The sequence below is a fragment of the Camelus bactrianus genome, chromosome 32 (genome assembly GCF_048773025.1).
Source record: "Camelus bactrianus isolate YW-2024 breed Bactrian camel chromosome 32, ASM4877302v1, whole genome shotgun sequence".
Taxonomy (NCBI): domain Eukaryota; kingdom Metazoa; phylum Chordata; class Mammalia; order Artiodactyla; family Camelidae; genus Camelus; species Camelus bactrianus.
Window position 1 is genome coordinate 24,738,332 of NC_133570.1, and position 12,613 is coordinate 24,750,944.

General features: G+C 40.6%; 1 long non-coding RNA gene across 1 annotated transcript in view; it reads left to right on the forward strand.

Moving 5' to 3' along the window:
* Window positions 1–12,613, forward strand: part of LOC105065919 (uncharacterized) — a 127,220-nt gene that overhangs the window by 79,237 nt on the left and 35,370 nt on the right. The window contains exon 5 of the long non-coding RNA XR_012503637.1: window positions 10,459–10,644. This is a non-coding gene — a long non-coding RNA (uncharacterized LOC105065919). The remainder of the gene's footprint in view (window positions 1–10,458; window positions 10,645–12,613) is intronic.

The following is a 12,613-nucleotide window of genomic DNA, read 5'->3' on the forward strand; positions in this document are numbered from 1 at the left end:
ATTTGAGTAATATCGTTTTCCTTGTCTAACTGTGAGAGTTAGACGCCTTGTATACAAAGCACCCAAGAGGTGCTTAATAAAAATGTGCTGTCACAATGACAGGTATTTTAGAAGGATCAACTCTGAATACTAAAGGGGGTGGCTTATTTCTGATGCATATTCAATATGTATATATATGATATATATGAATATGGCTTAAAGTAACAAGGATTCATTTATTTTTTTTTTAGTGCACTATGAAGTTTTAATGAAATCTGTATCATTCTATTGAGACAGGGACTAATTAAATTGCCTTAAGCAGACTACCTTGAAGATTATTTACACAGAATGTGTATTGTTAAAACTCAGAATTCATGTTGCCATGTAACATCCACTCAGACATTTAAATTCGTGGATTCTGACCAGATCCATTAAGTTTAGAAAAATCCACATTTATCATTTTCAGGGAATAATCTTCTCTCTTCTGTGATTAAAGAAAATTTTGATTTTTTTTCCTGCACTTTTAACAGGTTTAAAATATCAAAATATTGATTTGACATGTAACTTTTTTAATAGAATAAATCTCATGCTGTTTTAATATGTCAATAAATGTTTTTGTATTTCAACAAACTTTTACGATTTCCTGGCTCTTTGAGAAGTATTTTGCAAGATACTTAGATTACCTACTGTTGGAAAAATACAGACGTTACTTTTATGAATATAGGCCTAGTAAAGATCTGTTGGTTTTTGCTACAGTGCAAGACATGAGGCCTAGGAGAGCTTTGCTGCCAATTGCCAGGAGGACAGATCCCAGGTCTCAGTCTCCCCTCCTGTAAACTGAAGAGGATGGACTGGTTTCTTTCCTCCTCTAAGATGAGTTTCCATAAGCCTATGTCTTTTGTTTATATTCAGGAGTATTAGCAATATCAGATTAAATACTGAATACCCCTCCCTTACCCCGAAACAAAGTGTAGTATGTGCTACATAAGCTTTTAGTTATCTGATTCTCGTTTCTGATCCTACAGGCAATTTTGTGTTGCATGTTTCCCGGCAACCTGGAAGGTCTTTTTAGCCATAGGTGGCGCTGTTGCACCTTCTTACCGTCTTAATTTTCCTGTTTGTTAAAGAAGGCTTAAACAACGTTATTTTATTTTGATTTCTTTGCTTAATGCTTCAGAATAGCACAGTCTCTATTATGTCTGTCTACCTGGAAAAATTATTCTGCTTATATCTTAGTTTTATTTTGCCATCTCGCTGTGAACATTTCAGACTTGCTGTGCAAACAATGGCAAAATCGGACTTTTCTTCCAGTGCTAGAAACCAGTGAGCCGGGAATTTATAAAACAGCTAGAAGCGGCCTCTGGAGCACCTTAAAGCTGAAAAGTGTACTGAGTTCCCTGAGTATTGACCCCGCCGCTGTGTGTTAATTGGTGGTAGGAGATTTGGTACATATAGGAAGGGGTGTAGTTTTTTGACTTGGGTTTGCATGCACGCGCTGCCACTGAGCCACGTGAGCCTAAGTCAGTTCGTTCTGAGATTTCCCTCGTCTGTAAGATGGGGATGCTCATATCTGCTTTGTAGAATTGTGGGAATTAGAAATTATGTAAACTGTTTACCACAGTGGGCATGTCAATAGGGCTCATAAACTTTAGCTACTGTTTTGTGAGAAGCCATCATTTGATAGTCTTTGGCAATTACTAAGAAACAGGAAAATAAGGAAAGCTGGTTTATGATGAAAGATATTTGAGGAGGTTCCATAGTTCCTATACCCATAATTTAGCATCAGCAAAGTCAGAACTGTTACACAGTCACCCTGAACCAACGTTAAGCCACAGAATTTTTTGTTACTTCAAATATGTTGGGGCTTAAGGGGATCCAATACTTATACACATGTTGTCTCCAGCAGCCAAATGAGAGATGACAGAAAAGAGTAAGCAGGCGATATATGTCTTCTTTTTTTTACTGATGAAGCCACGTTCTCCATGAACTTCAGGGCTGTGGGAAAATGCGTGTCATTATACTGTGTCCCAGAAGTAGAGACTCACCCTGTCCCAGGTAACTCTGGGCCACAGCGAGCCTTCCCTTGAGAGGATCTGCCCCATCATGCACAGGGCTGTCCTGCCATGGAGCTGAGCATCCCGGGTGCTTCCCAAGTGTGGCCAGCACTGGAAGGAAAGGAACGGTTTCACATACCCTGCTTGTCTCTCCGGACTCACACCTCACTCTGTTAGTGTGATAAAGGCTAGCTGTGGGCCAAGGGTCTGTGGTGTGGAGAAGCACTCTCCGTGGCCAAGAGGAGTGGGGAGGAGGCATCCCCTCCCTCAGTATAAGCAGGTGGTGGTATGGAACAGAAGAGTGCTCCCCAAGAGTTTATAAAAGGAGAAATAAGGATTTTCTTTGGGACTTAGTCTAAGCAGGAAACACAGAAGATGATTAGAAAGGAGACTTGTAAATCACCTTAATATTAAGTTGACATTTGTTGAGCACCAATAATGTGCTATATTGTTTTCTGAGAGTTTTACAGAAATGAATCCTTCAATCTTCTCAACAATCGAGTAAGGAATGTTTGATTTTTATCCCAGTTTTACAATGTGGAAATTGAGCCACACAGAGGGTAAGTAAGTTGGCCAAGTTCACAGAGCTAGTAAGTGGCAGAGCTGGTATTTAAACCCTGGCTGTCTGGTTTTGAGGCTCCCAGGGATGGGCTTTGGGTGTTTAGAGGTATCTGCATCCCAGGATCTCTGTACCTCTGTGCATCAGTTTGCCCAATAAGGACAGGGAAAGGAGAGTTACACAGGTGCTCACAGTCGTGTCTCAGCCACTGTCCACAAAGACTGCAACGTGATTAGCGTTAATTGTTTTCCAGGCAGTAGATCTGTTCGTATAACAGAAATTTAGTCCATTGAGTTAATCTAGAAACCCTTCCTGCTCTGCTTCTGTCCATGTTTGCCATGTGACTGCCTGCCCGTGATTAGGCCATGGAGGAGAAACTGTACTCATGGTTGAACTCTGATATTTCAGTCTGGTTCATAGTTTCACATATTCTGTTACATTAATAAGTTAAGTTTCCGGTTTTCTTGCATCAGTGTCTCGTGAGTTTGGTTAAAGTGAAACCAGTCCATGGGAGCCCAGGGGTGCTGACGGTATAATTTCTGAGCACGTTGTGGCACTTCTACATGTGCAGTCCTGACTGGAGGATGTCCGACTTCCTCACTGATTTCTCCCAAGAGCAGGGTCCTCTCCCACCCCCAGATGTGAGGCTGGAAGCTCTCTGAGTAGGCCAGTCAGTGGCCAAGTCCACCAATCAGAAAATGATGAAGTACCTGGAATTGGGTTTAATAGAAGGAATGGGCTTCCAGGTAGTCCGATGGGCTGTTTGAGTCCATTTGGTGAAAAGCTGTTCACTGTCTGTGGTTGAGCTGATTCTTTGCTGTTGAAAATTCTGGATTAGATGAAGGGATTTTAAAAAAGCAGAAAGGAGTGATTTCAGGTGGTACGTCCACACTGGTGAGAAGTGATGGATGGCCGCCTGTGAGGCATAGACAGAGTCTTACAAACTTCATAAAACAGCTTTAAAAGCTCTGCCATCTGAGTGCACTTCATAAGGGGTCCAGATCATCACTGGTCACGTTGAGAGGGCAAATAACTGATGATGGCATAAAGGACACGTAGGCATCAAAAAGGTCTCAGTCATGTTCCCTTTTTAAAGAATGTGGCACAGTGTAATATATTTGAGCTGGTTTTTCACTGAACAATTTTTCGTGTTTTCTGGGACTCCCAGCTCCCGAAGTTTCCACGCAGCTGCATGTCCCCTCACTGCAGCTCTGTCAGCGCTTGTCCTGGGCTGACGTGGTGTCATGGGGAGCAGGACGGTCAGCATCCCCGGCTCCTCCGAGCTCCGTCTCCTCATCCACAGTGCCGGGTTGCTCATCTGTGTCTACTTAGAAGGGTTGCTGAGAACCACATTTGATGGTTGTCAGGGGTGATTTGTGGTTGTCCCTGTGTTTGACATATAGTCAGTATTTGATAGAAACACATGTTTTTTTTATTATAGTTCTGGCTTCTACATTGCAGTGGTTTTTAGTCTGCATTTTTTTATAACATTTTTCTTATTTTTAAATAAGCACTTTTTTGGGGGGGAATTACTGGGGATTGAAGCAGCACATTGTGCATTCTAAGCAGGTGCTCTACAACTGAGTAATACCCACCCTCCTTGTCTGTACTTAAAAATAAATATTGCAATACACAAAATAGCTCTTAAACACCATCATGGGACCTATTTTCTGTATAGACAATTGAATACACATGCTATTTCAATAAGAATAAATGTTGGGACATACCTTTCTGAATCTGTTTACTTGTTTAAAAACGATCATAGCTAGTGATAAACACGAGTCTTGGATTCAGTACTTCTTAGGGTCTGCTTTGACATCATGGGAAATTACATTCTACAGAGAAGGCAAATTGGGTCTCGTTGATATTTGGATGATTTAGCAGATGATCAAGTCTTTCAAAACTTGACAGTTTTGTATTTTAAAATAACTGCAAAGTTATCTTCTAGAAGTTGGAATTCCTAAGCTTGTGAAGTGCTCAGTAAGTCAGTGTGTATGTGTTTGTGTCTGTGTGAACGTGTGTGTGTGTGATTTCAGGAAGGTAGAAATAAGCTCCATGTAGCCCTCTGATACCTTCCTCCTCCAGTTCAAGATGTAGGCATATATTTACACAAGTAAATTGATATTCTTTAGTCATTTGACATATTGGTGGGAATACGAGGTTCTCACACTTGTTTCAGAAGGGTTGGGGAGCATCGGGTTTGAAAACACGAGGGGAAAGGGGCAGGGAGGCACTTCACACTTTGTGCAGGATTTGAGGAACAGTAGCTTTTCTTTTTCCTTCTAAAGCAAACTGGCGCTGAATTGTAACATACTATTACTCAGAATTGCTTTTCTGATCAGATACAAGTGCCTCAGGGTTTTCAAGGCAACATGAATGATGAAATCCGTTTTAGGAGTTATCTTTAAAGTAGTGTTAATTTTCAAGTAAAATGCTATAGCCTGTTCTTTCTTCGAAGGGTAAAAGACGTTCTCATTGATCCAAGTGCATGATCAATGTGCTTAGTTTCTTTGGGGTTTTTTTTCTTTTTTTTTAAGTGCTTGTTTCATTGTGGTTTGAATGAATGTTTAAAATTTCTGAATTTTGTTCTTTAGAACATGCTGATTTATCAGAGCTGTTAAAAACCTGATTGATCTTTTGTCTTTGTTTGGAGGGTCACCCTTTTGATTTCTGTTGTCTGTTAAAGAGGGAAATTCTTCCTCTAGCCTGCAGATTATTAAGTGAATGGTTTGCAGTGTGCCTTTAAAATTCTTTGAATGCTTTGAGCATGCTTGTCTAGTGAATTTTGAATTGACTCATAGTAATGACTTTGCTTTGATTCGGTGGCTTTTGCTCCTCTCCACAAGAATTTGAATTCTCTGTTGCATTTTGTATACGTGTTCTTAACAGGGGAAGAAATTTTACATTTTTTACAATGGTGGGTTTTCCTATCACCTCTGAATGCCTTCTATAATTGATACAACAAAAATCTGTTATTGCAGTGTTTAATTATTTCATAAACTAATTTTTGGCTTAATCAGAAGCAATGAGAAAGAGTGATAATAAAAAATATGAAAACCTTCCTTCCTTTGAAGAATAGAAATCAGGTGGTCAGGCTCACGCATGTTTTGTGCTTGACACACTTACTTTCATATCATTGTGTATCATGATTTGGAGATGGAGTTGCTTCAGGTTTTATAGATTTTTGTTTTAACATTTGTGTTGAATTCTTTCTCCAGGCTGATGTTTCCTGTTGGGTTTGTGGAAAGCGTAGAAGGGAAACAAATTCTTTGCTTTATTTTCAGCAGGCCTGAGTTGCTGATGAGAAAAGAGTTGAGGGTGGGCTGAGGAACAGAGTGACACTCCCTCTCCTCCCGGCTGAAATCGATGAACAATGAAATCAATTAAGTGTATCAGTATTTGACCAATAGAATTCAGCGAGCCCAAACTGGCTAGTTATGCCCAATGGAAAGTACTGAATTCACCTGCAGAATTAGGTGCTTTACCAATTAGAAGCAGCTTAGAGCAATCAGAAAAATTAGTTCATATGATGAGATACAAAAGAATGTAATATCTTCTATTTCTGAAACTTTTCTTTGTTAAGTTGTGTAGAGCTAAAATTAAGTTTCAAGCACCAGGAGTTAAGAGTGTGGGTGGTTCTGTGGGATCATTATTCAGGGATGTGTCTAGATCCTGCTAGAGTGTCTGAAGCTGGCAGGAAAAGACCCAGAGCTAGGATTTGTTATCCTAGGGTGTCCTCCATAATGGTTCCATAATGGTTACATGTGGGAGCCCAAGATTAGGTTAACAAGTTGTAACAGACCCCAGCTGCCTGTCAATGTTCAGAAGAAAAATGTGTGCTTAGTAACTGCTTTGCCAGCAGGAGCCTGTGCATCCTCACTCCTGTCTCCTTGCCTTAAAAAGCAGAGACAATGCTTTGCTTGCATAGTTGATGCTTTAGATAGCACTCTGCTCATTGCAAAGCAAGGACCCAGGCCCTCAGCTATAAAAGCTGGTCTTGTGTGCTTTTAGATACTCTATTATCCCCAAAACAAGGACCTGGCTGGTCTCGTGGTCTGATTTCTAATTCACATATCTAAAGAATGTATCTTATTCTCCTCACCCCATGACTTCCCTAAAGGTACACTAAGCCTTTGTACTCATTGTGGATTCTACAATCTCTGTATCCTCCCGTCTTTCCTCAAGTTCCTACTTACTATCACACAACTGTTAAGCACTTTTCCCTTTCATTATACACAGTAAATATAGGAGCATTTGAGAGGCTCGTGGAGTTGGCTCCCTACTCCTTCTCTTTTTCTGGACTTTTCCCACAGAGTCTTGAATAATCATTCCGTGTCGGTACGACTTCTGCCAGCCATAACCCACAGTTCCAGGTGAGAATGATGCAGGTTTTATCTCTCCTACCCAAGGGAGAGACAGAAGAGAATTGAGATCTGCTCCCTTGTGGTCCCTTCCTTCCCCAGGGCCACTCCAGTTCACCTGCAGCCTTCTGGCCTCTGCTGTCAGGGTCTCTGTCCCAGGACTGACTGCAGCCATTTTTTCCCTTGCCAACATTTCCTGTGCCTTTCAGAAGTTGGTCTCTTCTCTGCAATTCAACCCTGGCAGATGTGATGGTGGTCAGCGTGCTGGTGGGCAGTCACCTGGGGACAGTCAGGAGCCATGCTGATTCTCCTGAGTCTCTCATTCGGGGTTACAGAACTGTTGAGCACCGGAGGAAGCCCATTCACGTGAGGGCAGCACAGCATTGCATCACTTTCATTTTATTTTTGAAATTTCAGTGGAGAAATTATTTGTAGCAAACTGTTCCAGTTTTTTGGCTGACTGCTTTCCTCACCACCATTTCCTTGTTGGATGTGGTGCTTGTTTTAAGAACCAGGTTTCTTCTCTGGTTATTTCTAGCAGGTGGGCTTGCCGAATCCTTGATCTGCATTTGAAGCAGAATGCTTCATCTTGATGTCAAACTGATTTTCTTCATTCTGAATATTTCGTATACATTCAGCAACTGTTTCAAGTGAACTGCTCTTGTCCAATTTCGGTTAACTCACATTTGCTGATCTGCTGTTTTCATGCTGAGGGCAGTTTCTTCTTCCTGTAATAAAATTTAGCAATTTGCATCTACAGTGGGAAGGTACTGGCCCGAGGTGCTTTTGTTCTTAACAGTTTTAATACAATTCACCCATTAAAATTTACACCGGTTTTTACTCTATGCCAAGAATTGTGCATCCCAGTCAATCTTAGAATATTTTCATCCCCCTAACAGGAAACCCCGTATGCATAAGCAGTCATTCCCATCTTCCCCATCCTCCCCCAGCCCCAGGGAGCCACTCTTCTCTCTGTGGATTTGCCTGTGCTGGACATTTCATGTAAATCGAGTCAATTCATGTAAATGGAACCGTCTATTGTGACTGACTTCTTTCACACTGAGTAACGTTTTCAATGTTTGTCCACATTGTTGCCTGGGTCAGTACTCCATGCTTGCTATTGCTGAATAATATTCCACTGTATGGCTGGGCCCCTCTGTTTACCCATTCATCAGGTGATAGGCATTTTGGTTGTTTCTTCTTTTTGGCTGGGATGAATAATGGCACCGTGAACATTCCTGTAGGAGTTTTTATGTGGACATTTGTTTTCAGTTCTCTTACGTGTGTGCCCACAGAGCAGAATTGCTGGGTCATTCAGAAACCAACTGTTCAACTCTCTGAGGTCCTGCCAGGCTGTTTTCCAAAGTAGCCTCGCAGCGTTACATCCTCACCAGCAAGGGCTGTTATCTCTGATTTCTGTGTGTCCTCATTAGTTCTTGTTATTCTTTTTTTAAATATAACCTAATGTAGTGAGTGTGAAGCGGTTTCTCCTAGTGGCTTTGACATGATTTCCCTTACAGCTAATGATTTTGAACATCGTTTAATTGTGCTTATTGGCCATTTGTATATTTTCCTTGAAAAATACCGTTTCGGATCCTTTATTCATTTTTTAATTTAGTTGTCTTTTTTGTTGAATTGTAGGAGCTCTTTTTTATTTGGAGATACAAATTCCTAATCAGATAAATTATTTGAAAATATTTTCTCCTGAGTGTTGTTTTTTCACTTTCTGGGTGGTGTCCTTTGAAGCAAAGTTTTAAATTTGATGAACTCAAATTTATCTCTGTTTTCTTTGTTCCTTGTGCTTTTGGGGCAATATTTAAAATCTGAGGTATTTTATTTAAAATTTACGTATAAAATAACTTAATTCTTAGGACCGTTCTAGGAGACGGGTGCTGTTGTCCCCAGTCTATGGTTAGGAGGCTGAGATGCAGAAAATTTCACTGACTTATCAGTGTCAAAGCTACCCAGTGCTTTGGGAGTTCAGAGCCTCATGATTGTCCCCAGCATCTGTGCTCTTCACCACCATGCTCCACTACTGCCTGGAATCGTTAATGAAAAAGTCTTTCCTTTTTTGGTTTCTTGTTTGTTTGTTTTCTCATTGGGAACCTCATCTCCTCATTTTCCTTGCAGAGATCAGTGTAGGTTTATTTTAGGTCTCATGTAGGCAGAAGCATTGCTATCAGTTAACTTCTTTATTACTCACTCTCCGGTGATGATTGTTGCTATTTGACCTAATCAAGTCATGCTTAAGTCTTTCCTGCTCATGACACTAACAGCAGAGTCATGACTTAGAGAATGCTCAAAGAAGAAAATAATTGATTGATTTTATTTTGCTACCCAATCAAACCAATCAAATAAAAACCCCGGTGTTGACACAGACGGTAAGCCCTCCAGCATAAGGTCACTGTCTTCCTTGTGTTTCATTTGTTTGGTCACAGTGTCTGGATAGTGACTTGCTGTCCAGCAGTTTTGTGAGGATACGGTGCTCGTGAATCATTGTAAGGACAGAATTTTGACAACAGACTGTATTGGTCATTTCACGAGGGAAAAGATAATATAGAAATACTGCTCAGATCTATTTTAAAATTAAGTTTGGAATGTTGAGAAGAGTTCAAGAAACCATACAAAGATCTTTTTCACTTATTTTAGATCTATCTTAGGCACATTATGATTACATAGCAGAGTAACTTATCAACTAGATTTGACAAGAGGGGTGTATTATTGATTATTTGTTTTAGTTGAAATATTCTACCTGGGAAAAAGTAATTAGTGCCCATAAATGAACAAATATGTTTGTATTTCTATGTAACATGGGAGCAGACTTCATCTGTTTCTATATAATATATATGACTGTGTGTTTTAATCTGTCTGTCAGTGTATTTATAGTTTTTCAGCAATGTTCTAACTTTAGAATTCTTCTAAGAAATCACCCCCGATTCTAGCGCAGTTTGTACTGTGTATCCTGTCTTATGCATGGGATTCCACTGTCTCCTCAGTGAGGAATTTCCTCCCCTACTGAGGTAGTAGCAGAGTTAAAGGAACTGTGATTTCTAGGCCTTTGCTCTCCATGTGTTTGCATTTGGTTGTCAATGGCGATTTTCCCTTTCTTGAGTTTTCATTGTTCAATTAGAATTTTTGAAAATAAGTGTTAATATGTTGTATTTGTCTCCCTAGAAACTTGATGTGTTTGTGCTTTTCAGTTTTCAATTTCTTAAAAATGTAAATGCACTCTTGTTTTTAAGTAGTCCTTTTTCACTAGATATTTGTTTACCTCTTTATAGTTAAAATACTTTTTTTCCAATGAATGAATCGGTGTGCATGTTTTAAAAGATACCTTACTTTTTATTTTCCTTATTATAACAATTATATTCATTCTAGAGAATTTAGAAAATAAGGATAAACACAGTAATAACTTAAAAATGGCCTCTAATCTCACCTGGAGATACAGTTGTAAAGTTTCAAATTGAGAATTACAAGTCCTCTCATGTTGTTCTTCTTTTTCAAGATCGTTTTGGTTACTGAGACCCTCGAATTCCCATATGAATTATAACAGCAACTAATCAGTTTTTGCAGAGGAGCCCACTGGGATTGTGATCGAGACCACATAGAATATACGGATCACTCTGGGGAGCACTGCCATTCCAAGAGCACTGTCTTCTGATCCAGGAATGTACGTGGCGTGTCTGTCCAGGTATTTAGGTCTTCTTTAATTTTTTCAGCAATGCTTTGAGTTTACAGAATATTATTTTACTTTTTTTCTTTGCCTTTATACTGAGGACAAGTGTGCAAGGTACTGGGATCAGAAGTGAATTTTAGCCCCACCCCTTGCTGCCAACATGGTCGCTGCATTCTTGCTTTGCCTTGTGTACAATCTTGCACAAAATAGGACCTCAGTAACTCTCTCTTGAATGAATGATTATATGATTGTAGGATGATGCTTGAGAGTCCTTGTGATGATTTTTTCCTCCAGCCTTTCCCCAATTCTTAACTATGCCCTTTCTCTTCCTAAACTCCAGCCTGGGTTTCAGCCTGCCTGTGGCATTGATTTTCCCTGTCTGTAGACTCTTCCTTTCACTGGTTCATGATAAAGTTACATGTGGGCTGTGGAAACTTGCTAGATGTCAAGAAAGAGCAAATCCATTGCATGCTAGTATTTTTAGAGTGTGGTATTTTTTATCGATTGAAATTAAATCAGGCTGACCCCCTGAGCCCTCCCGTGAGCTCTTTTCACTTTCCTACATCTGATACTGCTCTGGTTGCTACAAGTGCCCTTCCCCCAGCCTTGGTTTTTGGGTTGAGTAAGTCATCATCAGTGGAGCCCTCTCTTTAAAAGATGAAGAGAACATTTGCTCCTTCTCCCTGGTTGGGGACGTGGATGAGATGAGGTACCAGATAAAGAATGGAGCCCCACCTCATTCTGACCCCTGCTCTTTCCGTTCCATTCTCCAGAGGAAAAGAGTACAATTCAACAGTATAAAGATTGATTGTGAGCTAATGAGATAGACAAGACAATCGATCACTTATTAAATATCCTTTCATGCTAGAAACAAATGTATTATACACACAAAAATCACACAAAGCATGATAATATCGTGCTTACAGACGTGGGTCTGAGTTCGAGTCCTGCTCTGGAGTGACCAGTCCTGTGAGATGTAGAACTGGTAGGTTGGCCTAGGGTCTCCAGGACTGGTTTTCTGTCCTGCAGAGACGGGGCTAGCTAGGTGTCCCTTCCCCGTAGAGGTGCTGTGGTTTGTAACTGTCACGCATGCACAACTGCTCGTTCCTCGTAAGTGCAGGATAGCATAGATTTTGCGGTGATGGCTTTATGACCGCCCCGTGTAGACTCTCAGTGCTCCAAAGGGATGCCTTGTGGTTTGGAGATGGGATTCTCATTTCTGTAAATACCCAAGGATTGTGGTATTGGGCCCTGCTGATTTGAATCTATTCTTTAGAAAGTACATATTGTAGATATATTTTTCATGCATGTGTGCTTTTTTTCTTTTATTATTTATAGTTCTACCCTCTCATCTCTTGGTGTGACATTTCATGGAATCCAGGAAACCGTCCTAAGCTACCTGCCTCTTCACTCTTCTCTGTGGTGGTTTTCTTCCCTGACTAGAAGAGGGTTTTGCACAGGAAATTTTATTTGTTCCCCTTTTCTTGGAGTCTCTCTGTCTGTCTGCCCACCTCTCACTTGTCCATCTGTCCATTTATCTACCCACTCATTCTTCTGACTTGTTCCAAAAAGCATTTCAGGCAGCTTACAGAAGAACAGATACCAAATAAACAGGTTAGAAAATGGGGCCAAGTTCAAACTGTGAGGCTAGGAGGCGAGCCTGTGTGAGGGTTGCAGGGTGAGACACACGCCTCTGCCCTGTGACTTATAAGATCAACAGCAAGTGTGTGCCTGAGGCTCCCAGCAGACACAGGGAAACAGGGTTTGTGGGAGATGCTCACTGGCTGTGAAATAAATAAGTGGCTTAGGAATAGCCCAGCCTTTCCAGCTACTAAGGCTTAGGAGAATATATTGAGTGTCTTCCAAAATCAGGGTATTGCATTGTTTCTTTTGGCAGAGTTCTACGTATAGTTGGTTACATTCTATACCTGGAAATTTCTCCAAAACTCCTTACCAAGTGAGTGCCATTGCTCGGGAATGGGGT